Source organism: Gigantopelta aegis, chromosome 8 (genome assembly GCF_016097555.1).
Source record: "Gigantopelta aegis isolate Gae_Host chromosome 8, Gae_host_genome, whole genome shotgun sequence".
Taxonomy (NCBI): domain Eukaryota; kingdom Metazoa; phylum Mollusca; class Gastropoda; order Neomphalida; family Peltospiridae; genus Gigantopelta; species Gigantopelta aegis.
In genome coordinates, this window is record NC_054706.1 from 80,576,296 (window position 1) to 80,600,751 (window position 24,456).

Genomic DNA, 24,456 nt, shown 5'->3' on the forward strand with positions numbered 1-24,456 from the left:
CTGATTATTTTTCCCCATTTTTTTTTAAGTTAAAAAGAGTACAGATGTAGCTTTTTTTTTTTTTTTTTTTAAGTTTAGACTGGCCCTACCTAATATTTTTCAGTCATCTTCCCAGATTTTTTTTAGGTACAAGGCAGAATAAAATTTTCTTTTCTTCATTTGTTAAACTCTACATTTGATTATTCCTTTGTTAATCTATCTATAGGGGGCCTATTAGTTGGGTATCTCTTTTGTAAGCTGTAATATGTATGTAAGATGCATTTTCTTTTTATACTAAGCATATCTGAAATTACTGACAAGAACACTACCAAAGGATGCTGTGATGGTGGTGTAAACAAATAACTCCAATGAAAGTGAAAATGCTGAAATTAAAGTAATTGGTAGGAGTAGCCTGTGTGGTGGCCATGGGTTTACCCTCTTGGTGAGTCAGTATCTATGCCAAGTGTCAAATCCATGGGTCAAAATTATGAAGGCTGTTTTTCTGAAACCCAGATGTTTAACACCAAATTTAAAATGTGCTGAGATGCTGTAAAAAAAATATTAATTTCTTTTCATTATTGGTTATTCTAAAGAGACTGCGGAGCTTGTTTTGCAATGTGAGATTTGATTAAATACTTGAGGCATAACAGAACAAACTGTTTTGTTTTTGCTACTGACCCAAAAACAAACTAACCATAACAAAATACTTTCCAAATTATAATCTAGAATTTATTTACATAAATATCCTGAAACTAGAAATTTTAATATTTGTTCAAACAATGTATTTCTTTTTTTATTCTTTTCTTTTGTTTTTGAGAGGGGGGAGGAGGTCTCTTTTTATTCTTTGTCTCTCTTTTTTATTATTGCCTAACTGGACTATTTTGGACAAATGTAGCAAAATACCAACATTTTATTCTCCAATGACTGTTAAGCCTATAACAGTTTATAATACTTTTACTTTTTGGGGGAGTATGTTGTTGTTTTTTTTTTTTTTTCTTCCCCCCCCCCCCCCCCCCGTGCCCCCTTTCCTTTCTTTCCTTTGAATTCCATCTCATTTCTTCCCGATCTGGCAACTCCTCCTATCTTTCAACTTCTTTCGCTGTCCACCTCCACATCCCAGTCCTTGTCTCTCCAACCGCGACAGGTGCTTGTCTCTTGTGGCTATCTGTGCCACACACCTGTTCCCCAATCAGCTTTTAGCTGTGGGCTTAGTCTGACCACTTCGGAGAGTGTTCAGTAGTTACTTCTGGCATTGTTAAGAGGCACTTATAACCACCTACTATGCACCCCTACTACCGGCGGTCGTTAGTTAGTGCCGTGGGTCGACCAGCTTTATAAGCGGCAGAGGACGAGGATGACAGGTGGGTGCAGGGATATACACAGAGACTGCACCCGTGGAGGAAGTTGAGACAGGTAGGCGATGGTGTGGACAGCTCAGAAGACCGAGTCAGAGGAAATTGACAGAAAGGGTCGAAACAGATTGAAATCGTGGGAGAAATTGAAAAGTTTTTATATTAAGATAATGAGAATGATAGACAGAGGGTGATAGATGAGAAAGATGAATGAATGTGTGAGCCACCTTTGACGGGATTTGAACCACTGTCGGCAGGGGAGTATGTTGACTACATTGTGATAAATTCTAGCATGGCATTGAAAAAACCCACACTGTTGGACTGAAAATATAAATACCAGATAGGTATTGTTTATGTACAGTTTATCAGATACATGTACATGCTAAGCAAGTAACTCATCATACATTAAACATAAAACAAGCCATGTGTGAATACTGCATGTAATGCATCTCTTAAAATTAATGTAATTAGTGTTAATTGGTGTTGTACCTATATTTTCTTTAAACTATTAGTAAACCACAAATGTACTTTTATATATAGTCATAATTATTTCTTGCTGCATCTGGTTTTAGAAATCCACATTTGTAAAATAGCAGTATTTTGTTTCTTTAATTTATAATTTATTACTCTTGCAGCCTTTGGAGAGAAAACAAAGTATAATGTCTAAAGCAGTTTTCAATTGCTGTTAATTTCATTATCAGTGGAAATCATGGAAAGTCATGAATTTTCTTGGTAAATAAGTGTATGAACCATGATAAAGATTATTTACATTGGGCTTTTCTTAATATAAGTACTGAAAAGTATAAAATTTAGATACCGGTAGGTCAAATAGATTTATGTTAAAACAGGCTCAGTGAAATCAGAATTCCTATCAGATTATGTCATTTTGTACACACAAATTAAATTATTTACATTAACAAATTATAAATATTGAAAAACAATACCACTATCATTTCTAATTTCATGTAAATGTGTATGAATAAGCATTGTTATATTTCTACTTACATGTGGAAAAAAAAAAAAAATTAAGAACAAAAAACTATATATTTAATATTTTAAATTTCCTATTTATTTTTCATCATTTGAAAATTTAATATTTATTTCTGTAATTATATATGTATGTTATTGATTTTTTTAAATGTATTACATGTATACATATAAACATTTTTACATTTTTTATTTTACGTTGAATATATATATATATATATATATATTTGTTTATTTATTTACTTATTTATTTTGTTTGGGTTGGGTTGTTGGATTGGGTTGGGTTGGGTTAGGGTTTTCTTTTCTTTTTTCATTCAAATAATTTATTAAAAATAATTGTTCACAAATTTGGTTGAATTTACTCTACTCTGCAAACGAATAATTTGTGGTTTTAAACAAATATATTATATTAAATCGCGATAACAAACATTGAATAGTAAATGAATGAATGAATGTTTAACAACACCCCAGCACGAAAAATACATCGGCTACTGGGTGTCAAACTATGGTGAACCCGGAAGTAAACAGCGAAGAATGGAACGTGGCGTTTTACAAATTAAAACTTTATTAAATGATGTTACCGTTGTTTTTTTATTGCAAACACTCAAGTATTATCAGTCAAATATGTACACATTTAATGGTTTTGACATGGTGGATATATGATAGAAAGTTGTAAGAACGGTAGGGAGTAGACTACGTGGTTGGGGAAAACCCACGATTTAGCTGGACATTATTTTGTTCTTTTTTATTCTTCCATTTTTACTTTTTTTTACTACCAACTGCGGAATTTCGTAGATTTTTATTATTTACTTTAATTTGTAGCCGTTCTACGCTTCAGTTACCTACATGCTCACAATTAGGTCGGGAATAATAGAGTGGATATACCGATCGGTGCTTTACGACCATACAAATTTATAAAAAGGAATGGTGTATAGTGCTCGAGCGCCACCTGTCGGAAAGTCTCTGATTGTACGCCATTGCTGTGATGTTGAATTCTTAGAGGATTGTATTGGTTATTTGTAGTATTCATAGAGTATTTGTTTACGGACATGTACAAAATGTAAATTACTGTTTGTGGATTAAGTCGATACAATATAATATAATGTATTAATAATTAAAATAACTCTTCTGCAACTATATTTATCTCATGTAATTATGTAACAGATGAAGTATATTAAATTAAGTTCTAATGACTAAATGGTATGTAATTAATATTATGATTTCTTATAACTAAATACTAATGGGTTTTAATGTTAAGTTAGTTATGGTGTGATAATTAACTGAAAGTAAGATGTTTGCGCAGTTATAGTTTATTTTATGTTATTGCTATTAAAGGAGCTCAATCACGGATTTAGTGGGCCTCGTTTCTCTAAATATGCATTATAAATGAAACTTACATTCATTTGGAATACCAAACCTAGTTAATGTATGATCCAAACTATTTTAATTGAACTACGATCGAGGGAATTCCACGACACGCTTCCTTTTTAAAATTTGGAAGTCTTCTTGTAAAAAGTCATAAAAATACGGAAAAACAGACATGGCCTCAGACTAGAGTTATCCACCCATTTGGTTGTCCAAAATACGGAAACTAATGCGAGAAAATATAGTTTTCTTGTGATGTGATAATGGCTGGGGAGCTGCTTAGTATACTGGATTGTTACACTGGGTTTGACAGGTAAGAGGATGCAGTTAGTGAATATGTGCACTTGGTTTACACTGGATACTGCATAATGTCCCCCAGAGCACATTGAAGTCATGCAAAATTTGTGTAAAATGCAGAGAAATGGGTGTGATTCGGTCCCTTGGCCCACGTGTGTTTATTTACATTGATATAACGCGGAAAAGAGCTGGACAACAGATGTCGTCCTTTCGAGTGTTCAATGGGCCCAGGCAGGTAATGTTTCCCGTGAAATGCTAATGGCCTGGTGAAATTAATAAAAGTGCTACAGCCACTGGGGCTACATGAGAATACATAGTGAAATTAATTGTGGTCTGAGGCCTGATATAGTAGGATGTTTGACACAGGGTGACACACTTTGATACCTAATTGTGAGGTAACTATGACAGTTATAGCACTCAAAATTTACATGCTAATTGTACAGATAGGTGGAAATCTGAAACTAATCAGTTTGGGTGATGAATAGTTTATTTTGTTTAATTAAATTAAATTTTATTATATTTATATTTTCAAAATTTGTAATTTCACAAATTATGACATGATTCAGCCTGCATTGTACCCCTATCAGGTCATAGGTCATTCTTTTCAATCAGAATGTATCCCTACACCCTATGAGAGCCTCACTTTGAAGGTTAAGGTCAAATAAGTCAATATGGAGGATTTCTTCAATGATGTTTGACACAGTGTGACACACTTTGATACCTAATTGTGAGGTAACTATGACAGTTACAGCACTCAAAATGTACATGCTAATTGTGCAGATAGGTGGAAATCTGAAAGTTATCAGTTTGGTTGATGAATATTTTATTTCTTTAAATTAAATTAAATTTTATTATATTTATATTTTGAAATTTGTAATTTCACAAATTATAACATGATTTGACCTGCATTGTACCCGTATCAGGTCATAGGTCATTATTTTCAATCAGAATGTATCCCCACACCCTGTGAGAGCCTCACTTTGAGTATTAAGGCTAATTGACTAAGTCAAAATGGAGGCTTTTTTCAAAAATACCAGAGGGTAATTTTTTCAAAATGTGATTCTGGGCCAAATGGTGAATGTATAATATGGAATGGGCCTCCCAGACCAAATGGATATGGTGCTATTAAGTTCAAATCACCAATCACATGCCAGTATCGTACAGTAAATGCTCACAGATTAAGTTTCATGGTCTTTAATAAGGAGATGGACATAGATGGCAGTGACATCAGTCACCTGTGCCATAACCGTCTTTGTATGTTTAAAGATCACTTATCTGCTGAGCCACATGCAATTAACAGCTCGCGCATACAATGTGTGAACAGGGATGTCTGTCAGGGACATGGACAATACCGTCCCTGCCTCTTGCATCTCAGAATGCATAACATATAAGAATATAAAACAATAACAAAGTTTAATTTAAAGAAATATTTTATGTTATAAAATCAAATATAAATATCACATATAAATATCACATGATACATTTATTCAAAAGCATACATTTATTCACATTACTATTTTTTATTGTTTAAAGTCATTCTTCAATGTCTAGGGTTCATGCCCACAGCAGAAATGCTATCATGCAAACTGATAGTTCCTATATTATATGTATCACTTGAAAGTTTGTGACAAAAATTACTTTGAGTAACTGTGGTCACAAGAGTTGTCTGTTCTTTGACTGTCAATATCTAATAATCCTTTCTTGTAGTCAGCTTGTTGATCTCTGTGCAAATGTTTATATCGTAAGTGATCTCTAATTTTACTTCCTTGCTGGACTAAGTGCCTTTTAACCACCTGTGGATTGTTTTGATATCTTTTTTGATAGTCCGACTCTTTGTCCATCTAACGCAGTGAACGTCTCACCCGAGCTGACAGTTCGATGCCACAGTACTTGCACTTTTCTATCATCGATGTTCCCGGGGCGTTGTTCAGCCTGTGTATGGTGGATGCAGCTCTCCCAGTCATTGTTCGTGAATAGTTCACATTCTTAGGTAAGGAAACACTGAGAGAACGGTTCGCAGCGTCACATTTCTGAGTGTCTGTATACAGTTTCATTTGCTCTACAGCTGAAATACTTAGTTTAATCTTCAGAAGTTCCAGTACTAACATTTTGTCATTTTCATTCATATTCAGCTCTGTGATTCTGTGTGTACCCAGGAACATGGATCGGTGCCACCAGTTGTGCGTTATTCCTCCACTGCAGACGACCGAGTACCGCGAAATCTTTGAACAGTCACCACCGTAGCACGAAAGTGTCGATTGCAGGACCTTTGGTAAGTTTCGTTTCAGTACACCGATATTACCAGTGTGTAGTTTCATCAGTTCTTTAAGAATTAAACTGCACCTTGCTTTCATATCCTGGCTGAATACCTTCTGTGCTTCACGCTTTTGTTCACGGGTGGACCCAGTAAATATGTCGGGACTGAAGTTAGCTTTGTAACACTTACGAAACTGACTCTGACCTAAGTGGGTTGGATCAGCTAGCCGCTGCACTTTCCACATTGGATGTAGAAGTTTCAAAGCACTATCAACTCCAGCAGATGATCTGGAATCTCCATCTGTTGTGACGTATTTTATGAGAATACCTTGTAGAGCCAAGTCTGTTCCGATATCTTTTCCCATCTCATATTCCGACAGCGGAGCAAATGGCGGCAAGTTTGCTGTGCTGTCAGGATGACCACCGGGACACGTCACATGAATACCTTTGTTTCTTAACCAGGCTCCGGTCCAACAAAGTTTATTCTGGAAGCAGGCACTTACAATGAATTTTCTTTCAGTCATTGTTTCACACGCAAGTCCTATAGCTTGTGATGCTTTCTGGCCCGGTTTCTTACGACTTGTTATTGTCGTGGAGTTGTATCTCCCATCCATGGCTATGTTAATTTCATCACGTTCATTTCCACGTTTCATGTTAATGTCTTTCAGTAGCTCAACTTTTGTGCCATATCTTTTTCATTTAGATCTGTTACAGCCGTTGATACCTTGTATGATGTTCTCTGCATGCTGCTCCGACACGGTGGTGGAATGTCCATGCCTGCCAATAGCACTCTCGCTCTCGTATTGCCGACGGGAGTATCTTGGAGACCGATAGCAAGACCCACATTAGTTTTTGCTGCATTTGGGCCAGGCTTATTTGTCTTCACCTCATTGTACAATTTGCTTTCAGGAGCAGTGAAGTCACAATTCACACAGTGTAATGTGACTTTCCAACAAAGACCCCACTTAACCTCTTTTAATATTTGCATTTCAGGCTCGTCGCACTCAGGGGAAGCTGTTGAGTGGTATCTGAAAGCTGCATTTCATGCATCTACCATTCTGTCATTGTCCATTATTCTCATGCCTTCTTTGTCTTTACACTGTTGTTCTTCTTTCATTTCAGACGCAGTACATGTACTCGTAATGGGACGTAGCAGGCGGACTGGCTGTGACGCACCTTCGCAATCTGGAGTGGATATGGTGGCTGAAATGGAACTCGACTTCGTGACCAAGGCAAACTCGTCTATATTCATCCGGACTACTGGTCGCAACTTCTCAGTGTGAGATTCTGGACTTGCATGTTCATGCAGCAGAGTTGCACCCTTATTCCAAGGTGCATGTCCCTTCTTGAACTGTGTCTTTCGTCTTGTGTTGCCTTCCATGGATGTGACGCGTAGTGTATAAAATAGTAAAATACTTATTGTTGTATGCATGTCCACCCTTATATATATATCAGTTCATGTGTGATGTCACTTTCAGTTCTGATGCATTAAAACATTTCAATGCAGTGGCAGTTGACAGCTTTTTTTTGTTCACTGTGTATTCAGTACTGCATCTTTGCAGGCTGGTGCCCTGTCCTCTGCATTCAGGTGTGACCTGTTACGGTGTGCAGACACCTTGCTAATTACCCTCACCAGAATGACACTCGAGCAGTCCTAATTTGTAATTGGCATATGTTGACTATGTGCAGTATCCAAAATTTTACAGTTTTAAAGATTAAATTTTTTTTTAAAAGAGAACTTTGTGGGAATTTTTATTTTGAAAATGTATCAATTTAAATTAAATTGATTTTTTTTTTTTTTAAATCATATTCCTGCCAACTGCTATATTTCAATTGCAGAGAACACAATAAGGAGCAAGTTTCTTTTTGTTGTTCAGAAAAATGTCTGTAACTTTTAAAGTTATTGCATAATTACTAGTCCACTATTGGGAATAATTTGACGCAGATTGCCGCCTTTTGCAGCACAGGCAGTCCCCCATTTCACAGGCTCCAATAGCCATATTTGGTATCAAATATTCTTTTTATTGCCTGTATGCAACTTGACATATGTATTTAAATGCCATATGTGAGTTTGAGTGTCATGGTGAAAACAATTTTGGTCTGATAGGCATCAGACTAGAGTTATCCACTCATTTGTCCAAAATACGGAAACTAATGCGAGAAAATATAGTTTTCTTGTGATGTGATTAATGGCTGGGGAGCTGCTTAGTATACTGGATTGTTACACTGGGTTTGACAGGTAAGAGGATGCAGTTAGTGAATATGTGCACTTGGTTTACACTGGATACTGCATAATGTCCCCCAGAGCACATTGAAGTCATGCAAAATTTGTGTAAAATGCAGAGAAATGGGTGTGATTCGGTCCCTTGGCCCACGTGTGTTTATTTACATTGATATAACGCGGAAAAGAGCTGGACAACAGATGCCGTCCTTTGGAGTGTTCAATGGGCCCAGGCAGGTAATGTTTCCCGTGAAATGCTAATGGCCTGGTGAAATTAATAAAAGTGCTACAGCCACTGGGGCTACATGAGAATACATAGTGAAATTAATTGTGGTCTGAGGCCACTTGTAGTGATGAGGTTATATATACGATAACCGTATAATGTATTTGTGGATTTTATATAAACGATCGCCGTGTATAGAGACTTCGCAAATGAGGGCCGGCTATATACATGGCAAATAATAAAAAATATATTATTTCATGACGAAAATAACCGCGAATACACTGAAATAAAATAATAAACAGTCGGAACATGAACTCACCATTTATTATTATTATTATTATTATTATTATTATTATTAGGCGCGTGTGCAAATTATTTTGACTGGTTCGCAAAGTGGTATTTCGGTTTTAATGTATAGCGTCAAAAAAACAAACATGTTTTGTCGTCCAAAGGTTGGCTAATTATTATTTAACCCAGTTGAATCTAATTCTACGTGCAGGACAAGTTCAGCCTGCCGTTTGTGCGTGTGTGCACGCACGTTAATCTTGCATTTTTATAGCCAAAATTCCTCCAGATAAAACATAATAATATATGTAATTATAATAATAATAATCATAATAATCATAATAATAGTAGTAGTAGTAGTAGTAGTAGTAGTAGTAGTAGTAGTAGTAATAGTAATAATAATTGTGTATTATTATTATTATTATTATTATTACATGTATTATAATGTTGGTAAAATCACGTCGCGGTGGGTGGGGTGGGTGGGTGCGGTTGTTACAGAAACGTTACATAAATTTAGAAGGGGGGGGGGGGCGGGAGTGGTCTCAGCTTTACTAGTAGCCTATAAAAAAATGTATTTTGAGTTTTATAGGCCCTTGCAATTTTGAGCATTTGAAATGTGACTAAATACAGGAAAATAACCTTTTAGTCATATTTATTTACGGTAAAATTAACTCCTTTTTTTTACAAAATTTACGTAAGCAGCCTCAAATTTTCAATCAGTGAAAAATTATTAAGTTCAAGCCCTGTTGTTAGTTTGTGTACTGTCCGTAGTTAGTTTCTCTTTCAGTTAATCTACCTCAGCCGCTGATAATTTGTAATTGTTATTTTTATGTATTTATTTATTCATCATCATCATCATCATCATCATCATCATCATCGTCATTATTATTATTATTATTATTGTTATTATTATTATTATTTATTTATTTATTATAATTAATTTTTTGTTAGTACTGTAGGAACAATATGACGCTATTCATATATCTATGGAAAACGTACACAAAAGGGTCCGCTAAATTCATATACTCCCCCACCCCGTCCCCTGTTCCAAAAATGCACTGTTCGTACAGTACTTATTATCCTGTTCAATTATTTAGACCCAATTTTTTTTGCAAATGTTATGTTTATTTCCTATTCGATATTTGTTTTCTTTGCATTTACATGAAAACAAACCCAAACCCCGACAGGTTTTATATACAAATCATCATATAAAATGCACGAAGTTGACATAATTCCACTTTTTAAAAATCTCTGTGTCTTTTGAATGCACGTTATTTCTCCTATAAATAACTAAGGTCATTTGCATATCAAAACATTGGGATCTGAGGCTACGTGAAGGCCATTATAGCTTGTTTCACTAAATCAAGGTTATTATTGTTTTGCAGTGTGTAACAGCATTGTCTAATCTTTCCGTTAAACATAGATGTAAACAAACAGAACATGTAACCCTTTCTTGTAGGTGCATTATATTTAATAAATTTAGCTAATGTATTATGTATTTTTATTTTATTGTATCAATTATATATTAGCATACCATACCTAACCTAACACAACTGAGGTGTAGCACAGTAATAAACACAAATCACCTCACACACCGCAGGAATGTGCTTTCCAAATTTATAAATAAATTTAATGCAGGGCCGGACCCAGAAGACCAGGGGGGGGGGGGGGATAAAATGTCAAAGGCCACCAACATCAAATAATAATAAAAAATCTTATTTAATTTGCCTCTAAATTGGGAACTCATACGTATATATATATATATATATATATATATAGTATTTAGGGTGGTGCTAGGGCTGGGGTTTGGGGGTTGGGTGTTACATTTGTAATGCGAAAAACCAAAGGGCTATTGTTCGGACTCGTATGGGTTCAACCACTTTTTCATCCCGCAGACACAGCCCTGAATGTTCAAAATACGATAGCATTGCTTGGTCAGTAACATCATTATTTCGATCTATGACTGCACGTGCTATTGTAGCAATGTGTAAACCACGTAAAATTAGGTAGGGTATATAAATTCATTGAAAATGTATTAGTCGACATTCTTGTTATTGTTATTTGAGGAAAAATATGGGTAAATCGAAAAACACTTCAGTTGATGCAAAATCGTGTATTAAGAACGTTTTCGATTATTTTGAAGATGAATATCAGCGCGGTAGACCTAGGTATGCTTCTTATCGAATTGTCGATCGAGTTGCCGCTGCACTTAAAGTTTCGGTTTCAACAGTAAAAAGAACTGTGAAAAATCTAAGCTCTACGAATCCAAGCACAGAAATCATTTTAAAAAACGCTACCGAAAACTCATCGATTTATTTGATAAAGATGTTATTAGACGACAAGTATACAGATTTTATAGAGAGGGCGAATTACCTACATTACATAAGATTAACGTGGCTTTAAGGGAGGAATGTGGAATCAACATATCCATATCAACTTTACGAAGAACACTTAATGACCTCGATTTTAAATACCAACATAAGTCTACAACCGGAAAAGTGATTTTTGAGGACGCCAATATATCAGACAGGAGACTGTCCTATCTCCATGAAATATCCAGTTTACGAGAACAGGGGTATTTAATAGTGTATCAAGATGAGACCTGGGTGAATGTCAACCACACAACATCCCACCACTGGACAGATATCCACCCGGGCACAAGTACCGCCAATCACCTGCCGAAACCAGACGCTGCTGATCGAGTTCCTAAACTCTGTTCGGTGACTGGGAAGGGAAAAAGACTTATTATTTGTCATGCTGGCTGTGATAAATATGGATTGATAGATGGCTGTGAATTGATCTTTGAGGCTAAAAAAAACAGACGGAGACTATCATGGTGAGATGAATCATGAAAATTTCATCAAATGGTTTGAAGAACAACTTATGCCTTCTCTACCAGAACCTTCTGTTATCGTCATGGATAACGCAAGCTACCACAACAAATTAACTGAGATTACACGATGTCCTGCACTAAACGCTAAAGAGGAAGAAATTCAGTCGTGGCTGCGAAACAAAAATATACCTTTTGAGAGTAACATGACAAAGCCAGTTCTTTATGAACTTGTGAAAAGTAACAAATGTGCAAAGCAATTTGTTACTGATGATATTGCTGAACGCCATGGGCACTTGTGTCTAAGACTGCCGCCAAGACATTCTGAACTCAATCCGATAGAACTGATCTGGAGTCAAGTCAAAGGGCACATAGCTCGTCATAATGATGGTAAAATGACCACGGTGCGGAGAGAACTTGCACATGCATTGAACTCTGTCACACCTACACACTTCTCTGTCGCAGTTAAACATGTAATAAAGATCGAAGAAGATTTTAGAAAACAAAATAGTTTTATAAGAAATAAAATACCCCTGTGATAGTCCCCCTTAACGAAGATAGTGATGAAGAAATGAGTTGGTCGACTGATTAAGTTATTTCTCCATACCCATCAGGAGTATTACTTTAATGTATGCATGAATTCTTTAACACCAAAAACAATTTATTTCCATATCATTCACTATCAAACAACCTAACAACCTATAAATTAATCGACTAGAAATGCATATAGACTACACATACATACGATATAAATGTTTATTTAACGATACACTCAACGCATTTGATATACGTTTATGTGGCGTCAGACAAAACGGTTAAGGAGCATTATGGCAGTGAGAAAGAAACTCGCTACCGCCACATGGGCCACTGTTTCCGATAAGCAATTTTGATAAGCAATAAGGGACGTTTTATATGCACCATCCCACATACCACAGCCTTTATACATCAGTTGTGGTGCACAGGCTGGAACTAGACACAACCCAATGGGTCCACCATGTGGGATCGATCAGTCGACCTACCATGAGCGAACGCTTTACCTCTGAGCTACGTCCCGCTCCATATACAAAATAAGCCTTAAATGGGGTTGGGGTTGTGCAGAGGGTCACACCTCCACCAATCGCATGCATACCATATTCTTCTCTCTCTCTCTCCCTATAACCATATAACCATAGATTAAAATATGTTGAGTGCGTCGTTACATAAATGACGTCTCTCTCTCTCTCTCTCTCTCTCTCTCTCTCTCTCTCTCTCTCTCTCTCTCTCTCTCTCTCTCTGTGTGTGTGTCTGTCTGTTTCTCCCTTCAGCGCGCGCGCTTGAGTATTCCACAATATAATTATAATATTTGATACATATTTTTTTTTCAAACTGAGGTTTTGTCACTTGAACTCCCCACCTGAATCCGCGCCTGCTTCATGTTTACAGATATTTTCTTAAATATAGGCCATACTACGATTTGTGCGGATAGGACGATAGAACCGAACATTAGTTTGAAACGCACTATAGAATGATGCTTTTGATATGCAAATGACCTTAGTTATTTATAGGAGAAATAACGTGCATTCAAAAGACACAGAGATTTTTAACAAGTGGAATTAAGTCAACTTCGTGCATTTTATATGATGATTTGTATATAAAACCTGTCGGGGTTTGGGTTTGTTTTCATGTAAATGCAAAGAAAACAAATATCGAATAGGAAATAAACGTAACATTTGCAAAAAACTTTGTGTCTAAATAATTGAACAGGATAATAGTATGTATTCCTCCTGTTCCAGATGGTTCAGTCATATGGATCAATCAAATACATGTACTTAATTACCGCCTATATAAAAATTTTCTGTGAATATAGCCAGCCCTCGTTAGTGGAGGCTATAGACACGGCCTTCGTATATATAGTCACACCGTATATAAACACCTTCTAGTTCAGAGTATTCTTTAAAAATTTAACAATTCCTATCCCAAGTCAGCTGTTATGGCATATTTTGTATAATAATGAATTTGACAAGGTGGAAAATGACAGTGTTTGTGATCCAGATGTTTACAGTTTTTCGCGTATGACTAACGATAAAGTTACCTATAGATGCAAAGGCCTAACTAGTCGGGATTGTCGATGTTTAACATGCTTCTGTTACTAAAATAAATTAATGTATAAGCTTAATATCATTCAGTATATGTTTTTTTAATTAATTTTTAATAACTTATTTAGCGTTCTCGTTACACGAGCTTGGTAAATCGTTTTGGCACTGCGGTTATTCGGGGAATGCCTGTCACGTGACTCAAAATAATACGTCACACCTCTGCTCTCCAAATAGCCGTTATTTTTCTCAGAATTATGGACCGTACCCATAATTCAATTATTTTTATAAAATATCAATAATAAGTGTGATATGGTGGCTATGTAGATGGTTCAATAAAGTACTTTTAGGTACCAATCAAATGTATATATTGTCATATAATACTTTGTTGGGTCAATAATTAGGCCAACCATCCATGACAGAGCGCGTTTAATACAATTATGTACTTTGGATTACAGAGTTTGTACAATATTTAGCGTGCTTTATTCGTTTACTTAGATCTCTATTTCTAACAGCGTGTGTCAGTTACCAGCCAGGTGTTACAACCTTAATTACACACACTTGGTATATACATGACTGTATTGTTATATGTATATGTATGTTATATGTAGTGAAAGTATAGTAAAGTATGGACTGTATAATTGTATAAACGATTAACATCTGTGATAGTATAGAATATAGGTTACAAATGCCATTGTCCTGAACCTGGGGATAATAGTATTTCCACAAATAATCAATGTCACATATCACTTATCAATCACAGCCACGGCTGTTTATACCATGCAACCTATCCTACATTCGAGTGCTCTTTTTAGAAATGGTGTGTGCCTGTCAGTTAAAGAAAAATGGAAATATGGTAATTTGGAAATTAAGATGATTAATAGTTCTAGATATCTTGGTATGAACTTCACTACAAAACTAAGTAAGCATTTTGCTCTGCATCATGCTGTGACAAAAGCAAAAGATGCAGTTATTCAGATTGTTAGATCATTATACCAACTGGGTTCGTTCAACAGTCAACATTTGTTCAAACGTTTTGGCTGTCAAATTGTACCTATGCTGACATGCTCATCTGAAGTATGGGGTCTTTCTAAGGTTACCGAAACTAAAAGGGTGCATACATTTGCATGTAAGCGTTTTTATCTGTGCCATCACATGCACCCAATTTTATGGTTTACGCAGAAACTGTCAAATATCCTCGGTGCATCACAACAGTTATTAAATGTGTTAAATATTGGACACATGCGTTACAACTGCCTTCCACTAGATTATGTAAGCAAACATAAAATGCTTTATATTTGTTTGTTGTTGTAAAGGGAAAAAGAAGTCAGATGGAAAAGATGTTATGTTGTAATGGCTTTGGCTATGTCTGGATGTTTCGGGAAACAGGCGACGTTAAAGCTTATTTAACAACTTTAAAATTAAGACTTACAGATGTATATTTACAAGAATGGTCAATAGACCTAAATTGTAGTGATCGATATGGATTGTTTAGATCATTTGAGTCGGCTATAATATTGGATTGGAAAGTATATAATCTTAGAAATGTATTTACAAGATCGAGACTTGGTTATATTGATATTACTGCCCATAAAAATAGATATAGACATGCCATTTTTCAAAAGTGTCCTGTTTGTCTTGATACAGTTGAAGATGAATTCCATTTTATTTGTATATGTACATTGTATAATGATTTAAGAATCAAATATCTGCCAAAAAAAATACAGATGTGAACCTAGTAGACTTAAAATGATTTTTTTAATACAAAAAGTAAAGTTTATAAATGGAAATTGAGTAAATGTGTGCCTGTGATGCTTTGAGAGCTCGAGAAGTATTTTGTAATAATAACCCTCTGCAATCAGACTGAGTTGAACTATTTGAGTAAATAGCTAAATGTGATAATAAACAGACTCCGTTTGTACGTTCCAACATTTTAATTACTTATATTGTTTTAACCCTTTTTGCTGCACTGATAAATGTTTTTTTTTTAATAAAAGGAGCAATACATTTTTTGCCTTGCTAAAACTAGTAGTTTGCTAGTCTGTTTGCAGAAGGTAAATACCACTCGGTACTGGCCGCATGTACATGCATGTATATTGATCATTTGTTTTATATATATATATATATATATAACTAGTAGTTTGCTAGTGTGTCTGTAGAAGGTAAATACATGTTATGTTTTATGTTATATGCGTGTAATGCGCCACTCATTGTTACGGTGTGGTCAACCCTAGAACAAATAAACTAGTTTGATTTAATTGATTCATTACTACATTCAAGGGCCATAACTTTGTAAAATATGGGCATAAAAGTGAAACGTGGTGTATAACTCTGATAGAGATACACGCATGGATGTGCACGTATAACTGATACAGATACACGCATGAATGTGCATGTATAACTCTGATAGAGATACACGCATGGATGTGCATGCATAACTCTGATACAGATACACGCATGGATGTGCATGCATAACTCTGATAGACATACACGCATGGATGTGCATGCATAACTCTGATAGAGATACACGCATGGATGTGCATGCATAACTCTGATAGAGATACACGCATGAATGTGCATGCATAACTCTGATAGAGAGATACACGCATGGATGCGCATGCATAACTCTGATACAGATACACGCATGGATGTGCATGCATAACTCTGATACAGATACACGCATGGATGTGCATGCATAACTCTGATAGAGATACACGCATGGATGTGCATGCATAACTCTGATAGAGATACACGCATGAATGTGCATGTATAACTCTGATAGAGAGATACAAACATGGATGTGCATGTATAACTCTGATAGAGATACACGCATGAATGTGCATGCATAACTCTGATAGAGATACACGCATGAATGTGCATGCATAACTCTGATAGAGATACACGCATGGATGTGCATTGATAACTCTGATAGAGATACACGCATGAATGTGCATGCATAACTCTAATAGAGATACACGCATGGATGTGCATGCATAACTCTGATAGAGATACACGCATGGTTGTGCATGCATAACTCTGATAGAGATACACGCATGGATGTGCATTTATAACTCTGATAGAGATACACGCATGAATGTGCATGCCCAGCTATAAAGATATAACATCGGCATATGTACTCTACTAGCTATAAATAACGTCATAATAGCAGCACGCAATATGGCAGTGTAACAAGTTAAAGTGTCGTGTGTTTAACGACCCCATTAAAGCACATCGATTCATTAATTGTCGGCTGTCTTCTCACATGGTGTTTCGTAAATAGGTTTTGGCACGCCGTAGTCAAAAGAAAACCCCCAAAATAATATAATACAAATGAGATTAATGTTCGCCACTGTTACGGCACTGTGTATCACTTTTCTTGATCAAGGTAGCAGCAACGATGGTTCATATATATATACGGGCCAACTGCGTGATGCATGTGCAAACTGTGGAATGTGTTTCGGTGTGTTGATAAACAGACCTGAACGTTCTTTACTAGGATGCCAGTGGTCAAAACGTATGTTGTGTCTAACATTAATATTTCAGGTTCCCCTACTTGTTTTGAAGAGTATGTATATATATATATATATATATGGAACTGATGAACCCGTTACGGGTGAAAGGCGCTTATTCCATTAAAACGTTGTGAAATTCTATCTTTTTATATATTCATCCGATACACTTCATTCTAATAACTTTTATATATATATATATATATTTATATAATATCAGTAGTATTAGGGCCTGCCGGGTGCCATGACCTACTTTTCCGTGACCGTGACCTTGGTGTAGGTGTGACGTCATAGTCTGACCGTGGCATAGGTGTTTAGGTATGTGACCGTGAGAAGGATAACACCCCGCCCGTGTCCCTGACCGACTTAGGTTGGTACTGACGTCCTTGGACTGGCCCTGACCGATTTGTTTAGCATTGATCGACTTTAGAGGGCAGTGACTGGTATACCTGGGCAGGTGTGCGAGCTTGGTGTAAGTCATAGCCTTGACGTACTTGGTGTGTGACTCGTCGCCTAGCCTTGACAGGGATGGTGTTGGATCCCTAATTGCTACCAATGGGAAAGTGCAGCGGGTTTCCTCTCTAAAACTGTCAGAAGTATGTTTCACATCCAATAGCCGATAGTTAAATAAATAAAACCTACCACTTCTAAGGACTCTGCCCGACGTTAGATAGTGTATTTAATTTTAGCGCGCTGAATGATGAATGGTTATCACTGTTTACATCCGGCAAGTGATGGTATCTTGTGTTGTCAGACTCTAAATAAAATACTCTACGGAACTTCTAGAAGTTACGTTCTCAAAGTCTGACAGAAAGACGAAATGATTTAAATAGGTGAAAAAAGGAATTCTCGTTCTACGCTATCTGATACCGCATTCACAAGATTATTATGAACCAATCTAATTAAAATTAGCTCCACTATTACATGTGGATCTAACAGCAGCCAGTTGGAGCTCATGTCCACCAATCAAAACCTTACTTGCAGAATCATGACAGTGATTTAAAAATAATTTCAAAACATTCCGAATTATCCTGAGGGTATACGACATGTTTCGTGTGAATTCGTAGCGTTTCCTCTTGCTTTGGAGATAGTCATGATTGATGTCAAATTCACGTTCCACCATGAGACGAATGCCTTCGTTTTCCAGGTCGGGCGACGGCTCTCCATTTCCCTCTTCGCACGTTTTTACGTGTCGTTGCAAGTCGCTCCCGTCTTTAAAGACCAGACCACACGTATCGCAAGGCTGCATCCTCTTGACGTTTTTCAGATAGGGTTCTACCTCATCATCTTCTTCGTCGTCACTTTCGTAGGCGGGTATGCCTAGTAGTTTTCTCTTGAATGCGTCCCTTTGCATAATTTGCACGTAGAGCTCTTTTTTCGACGGTGGTTGCACGTCTTCTGAGACATTCGCCGTTACGCTCGTGCTTTTATACCATTCGGACGGCCCCGTCTCTAAACCATTAGGCCGAAAACGCCAATGTTCGGGCGTGGTCGGTTTCAGTCCACCAAGAGATGTCCGTAGGGCCTGTGGGTAGCTTCCTCAAACTGATGCATGAAATGACAAGTGTTTTCCGGATACATCTGCCGTGCCAAAGTCAGAACATGCTGCTTGTCGATGGGGTTGTTGAACAGCGCTAGATAATGGCAGTTTCTTCTCTGTGTCGGGTCCTTGCTGTGATACAGGTTCTGGTTGATAGCGATGTCGGATAAGTTTCTGTGATGACTTCCTTCTGTGAACAGGTCGGTGATCCTTGGGTCTTTATTCACCATACACATCAGGTCGTCCAACACGATGAGATTTCTGACTTTGGGATCCAAATAACGATCCTTTTCCAAATTCTTGGGTATGCCTTGAACAAATTTCACTCGAACGTTTGCCCCAATGATGTCGTATAGAGGTTGCCATCGTTTGTAGAGCCAGGTGATGCGCTGGGGAGCCGGCTGGATTTAACTATCCCTCAACAATTTGTATACCAAAAATGTCTTTCCACACGACGTGGGTCCCGACACGATCATGGTGAAGGGATGTAGCAATCTTAGGGGATGCTGCTGCTGCTGCTGTGGTGGTGGTGGTTGTGGTGGCTGCTACTGTAGTGGTGGTGGTGGTGGTGGCTGCTGCTGTGGTGGTGGTGGTGGTGGTGGTGGTGGTGGTGGTGGTAAACTTTTAGCATGTTTTTGTTGAAAATGTCTTAACATGGCGTCTCTCCTCGAGAATGTAAAACCACATTCTGAACATGTACTCTGCATGACGATTCTAAATGAAATGACGATATCTGACCCACATAGTTACTTTTATAGTTTATTTAGAAATGCTTCTGCAGTTTCGGGGCTTTCCAACCTGTACCACTTTGTTGTTGTTGTTGTTTCCGTTTCAGATCGGCTTTGGCTTGCTCTACCACCTGTTGTGTTGGGGAGACCATGACGACTTTGGGTGTCGGGGGCTTGTTCTGTTCCTCTTTTTCTTTTTTCCATGTGGGATCGTAGAGTTCTAGATATCGATCCACACTGTACATGATCTGACTTTTGCCACCACGTTGAATTTCGAAGTGAGGTTGAAGTTTACCGTGTGCCTGCAGTTTATAGAAACGGGTCCACTTATCCATGTCGGGTACATATAACTTGTACTGGTCTGACATGTTGCTCCTCTGAAGGTTCTACCTCAAATGACGAGTTTTCCAAAACTAGTTTACTTATATACCTTATGACGCATAAAGATATGGTACAGGAATGTTTGAATGTGTGTGATACGTATGACCAGTGCCCCTCCTCCCAAGCACAAATCGCATCGTGCGAGCTCCCCAAAAACATCGTTACCAAAATATTACCCTTTGCCAGTGTCACTATCATAGGGACACGTCCAGAGACACACTCATGGACGCAGTACATAAATAAGAAAGCAAAACTTGTTATTCACGGTTTTATTCACAACATACAACATGAAAACATAGCACACAAGTGTCTGAAACATTTAATGTCTGAACATGTTGTTCACATAGGGACATCTTGGAGAGAGTCTGTAATGTTCCATCACTGGGTCGTATGTCTTCTTCCATCGGTAGACGCGAAGTCCGCAACAGTAACAGGTGATGGCATGGTGGTCTCCCGTGTTGTCGTGCGCCTGCCTACCAGTCACTCTCCTCTAGGTAGGTCAAGGCTAAGCCATGAGTCACACACCAAGTACATCAAGGCTATGTCTTACACCAAGGTCGCACACCTGCCCAGGTATACCAGTCAATGCCCTCTAAGTCGGTCAATGCTAAACAAATCGGTCAGGGCCAGTCCAAGGACGTCAGTACCAACCTAAGTCGGTCAGGGACACGGGCGGGGTGTTATCCTTCTCAAGGTCACATACCTAAACACCTATGCCAAGGTCACACCTACACCAAGGTCACGGTCACGGAAAAGTAGGTCATGGCACCCGGCAGGCCCTAATACTACTAATATCTTACATTTTCAGTGCAATCAAAATATGTGATATTTTTCAGATCACATACTTTAAGATATTGATAACTTTGCAAATTAGATGTAAATTAGTCGAGGTCTCGGCACTAGGTTTATTGACATTTAAACAAACGTACTTGGATGACACTCCATGATTGACGTATGCATACACAATCATCAAATAAAAACATTTCAATGGCAATTTGACACTGAAAGCTGTCCAGCGTTCAGAAAACAAAAAACGTTAGGCATAACTTTATTTTGATGTAAGGATATCCAAAATGACGTCGTTCGAGTTTGACGTCATTTCCATTCAAAAATACACCGCGCCACATATTCTTACGTCATTTGAATATCTAGTAATGGCGGACTGGAATTAAAGTTGCGTGTACAGTTTACAAAAACGCGTTGTATTAAGCTTGAGCTTATATGATAAAGAGATTATTACCCTCGTGTATTTCGATATCGTCAATGGTATATATTAGGAATAAAAATAATGTAATGTAATACAATTTTTATTCCTAATATATAATATTGACGATACCGAAAAACACTCTGGTAATAACCTCTATTTATATATATATATATGTATGGGTCCAGAAATGGAAAATATTTCACTAGCCCGCCGAACCAGAACCTACTAATGTAGGAAGAGGCGGGATCCCCCCACTTTTCTTGATCGAGTAGCAGCCTGTATGTGTGTGCATGTGTGTGTGCCCCCCCCCCCCCCCCTCCACACACACACTTTTTGGCACCTTCCTACGACACTGTATGTATATATAGATTTAATGACAAAAACATTAAGTACATTTGGTAAATTATCATTATCTCGCCTTCATGTAAAATTCTTTGATCTCATTGGTTGTTTGCCGTTGGACAAATCCCTTATCCCCCTGTGGGCGGAGCCAAATTCTCTTATACCCCGCCTGTAATTTCCAACAGTTTCCAGCCGCCCCAGTTAATGCTAAAGCAATAATTAGATTATAAATAGCATTGATAATCAATCAAGTATACATAATTAATTTTATTTTTAACAAATCGGTGGCAAACACATTTCGAGATTATTTAAAAGAAAAAGAACAGGATATTAATTTTGAAACATTTGACCCTGTACGCTTGAATGAAGTTTTGTGCCATTTTTATCTAGACCTAAGAACCAAGGATGGCGATTTTTACAAGACATCTACACTTGAATCAATTAGGTATGGTCTTAACAGATATCTGAAGGCACCACCACATTGTCGAAAGATCGACATCATCAAAGATGCAGCCTTTTGCGATGCAAATGAGTCTTTTAAAACTGCAATGCTGGAGTTAAAAGCAGCCGGTAAAGGGGAAACGGACCACAAACAAGTTATTTCTGAATACGATCGCGAAAATTTTTATTCTTCAATGTTTATGGATGTAAACAAACCCACCGGTCTAGCAAATAAAGTTCAGTTCGACATACGCGTATACTTCTTCCGTCGTGGAGTCGAGAACATGGAAAAAATGACAAAAGACACTTTTGAAGTACTAACGGACCATAACACTGGACTCCGCTATGTTGAAAAAACCAAAGGAGAACTTACTAAAAACCACCGTGACGACAAAGAATCGTATCGTGCCTTCATGCCGGAAGAACCGGGGTCCCCTCTGTGTCCAGTGGCATCTTTTGTCAAGTATATTTCCAAGCTGAATCCGGAATGTGATCGTCTTTGGCAATATCCCAAAGACAGTATCTATGACGACGACCAAGTATGGTATGCCAATAAACCGATTGGAAAGAACGCACTGGGTAGTTTCATGACAACTTTGAGCAAGCAATGTCGTCTTTCGCAAGTGTACACAAACCACTGTCTACGAGTCACCGGCGCCACTATTCTCACACGGTCAAATTTCGCTGCAGCACAAATCAAAAGTGTTACTGGTCACAAAAGCACAAGTTCTCTGGTAGCATACCAACGAATATCAGATGAAGAAAAGCTTCAGATGGGACAAGCAATTACGTCTGGTTTGCAGAAAAAACGGCAAATTAGTAAAGCACTATCCACGTGTTCCTCTACATCCAAAACTGCCACTGACGTCACTTCGACCGACCTAGATTCATCATACACCAGCGCCAGGGAGACATCGGAGACTACAAAGACCACCCGGTCCATTCAGCAGGAGGTTGATCATCTTGAAGGTGTAGATCTGGATTTGTTGTTCTCAGAGTTCACCACTTCACAATCGTGCAGCATTAATCGTCAGCAATCATCAATTTTTAAAAACTGTACAATCCAAAATGTGAATATCATCTTTAAAAAATGATACCTCCCCACACAGTGATCAGCTGTTCAACTAGTGTGGATATTCTTGTTGGGTTTTTGTTTTTGTTTTTTATTTTTTTATTTTTTTTACTACATACAATCCTGATAAAAAAAAAAAGTTGTGTTTTTATTTTATTTTATTAATATCTGTTTCAGACAATTTCATATTACAAACATTTGAAGTTAAAAACTCGTTTATCGATGGAACTATTTTTCGTCACTGGCAAGTGGTTTCGTTCGCGTCCGCGTGGTACGGCTTCGTTAATAAATGGTTAAAAATTATTGTCTGGCGTTATTTTGATTATTTGGCTATATGGTTTAACATGTCGGCAAGATAAATTCGTTGTAGAAGCATCTCTCGGGGTATATGGCTTTTTATGTACCCTCTGTGTGTTCTTTTACCCCTCGCCTTCGGCTCGGGGTAAAAGAACACACAGAGGGTACATAAAAAGCCATATACCCCTCGTGATGCTTCTACAACTTATAATATCACGTGGCAAACCTCAGACCTCAAACCTTGATTGACAAATCAATACATGCTGAATTATTCTGATCAAGACTACGTTATTCACATTTCTTTCATATAGATTTACAAAATTCAAGTGGTATCCCGCAAGTATTTAATAAAACAATCTATTCAAAAAACACCGGCAACATACGTTCAAAGCAAACAAATAATTATTTTTTACGAACTATTGACAAGCCCTGTTTCCTGGGAATTAGGCTAAATCGGAACCAATATCAAAACGAAATTATTTTTGTTGGCGAAAACGGATCCGATTTGGCTATAACGGCACCTCAATGTAATGGCAAAAAATAATATCTTGTAGATATATAGATTGTGGTTTTTTTGCTATAACCCGTTTTCGGAATGTCGCGCTTGCGCAGTTAGAAACTCTTAAGTCGTTTATTGGCAATGCAGCGCATGTATTATTGTGTGTTTCGACATCATTCTAAAACGTTTGTTTGAATGCTTTGGAATTCTTGCATGACTGATGCGTAGTCGCGGATTCAATGCGGGCGAGTACTTTCTGCACCCCTGTACACACACACACACACACACACACACACACACACACACACACCCCGCCACCTTCCTACGCCAATGATATAAAAAAGAAAGAAATGTTTTATTTAACGACGCACTCAACAATTTTATTTACTGTTATATGGCGTCAAACATATGGTTAAGGACCAAACAGATAATGAGAGAGGAAACCCGCTGTCGCTACTTCATGGGCTACTCATTTCGATTAGCAGCAAGGGGCTACTGGTATATGTACATAGATAAAACTTTTTTTTAATGTGCGTGTTAGTCTGGGTTATGTTTTTGATTGTGCGTGTGTAC

General features: G+C 37.5%; 1 protein-coding gene and 1 long non-coding RNA gene across 2 annotated transcripts in view; one reads left to right on the forward strand and one right to left on the reverse strand.

Annotated features, from left to right (window-relative positions):
- Positions 1 to 6,588, forward strand: part of LOC121380112 — a 32,202-nt gene extending 25,614 nt beyond the window's left edge. The window contains exons 2-3 of the long non-coding RNA XR_005958882.1: positions 5,805 to 5,970; positions 6,113 to 6,588. This is a non-coding gene — a long non-coding RNA (uncharacterized LOC121380112). The remainder of the gene's footprint in view (positions 1 to 5,804; positions 5,971 to 6,112) is intronic.
- Positions 1 to 24,456, reverse strand: part of LOC121380110 — an 80,776-nt gene that overhangs the window by 53,737 nt on the left and 2,583 nt on the right. The gene's annotated exons all lie outside the window — the stretch shown is intronic.